This window comes from Penaeus monodon, chromosome 33 (genome assembly GCF_015228065.2).
Source record: "Penaeus monodon isolate SGIC_2016 chromosome 33, NSTDA_Pmon_1, whole genome shotgun sequence".
NCBI lineage: Eukaryota > Metazoa > Arthropoda > Malacostraca > Decapoda > Penaeidae > Penaeus > Penaeus monodon.
Window position 1 is genome coordinate 5992031 of NC_051418.1, and position 260 is coordinate 5992290.

The following is a 260-nucleotide window of genomic DNA, read 5'->3' on the forward strand; positions in this document are numbered from 1 at the left end:
TAATGTATGGCAGCCAGAGAACAGAGATGAGTTATGCCACTGTCATGGCAATCATTGATCATTTAACTTCAATACCTTATATACCTGGCTATAAAGGGTTATTAGGGCTAGAGACCCTTAGAAATCACAGTGCATGATACTATATAATTTATCACTGACAATGATATTTTCACAGTGTTTACACTGCAGTTATCTTATACTCAGGCACCATTTCCAGTCTTGACACCATTCTCATAACAGGAATTGTAGAGGCAGTCGTA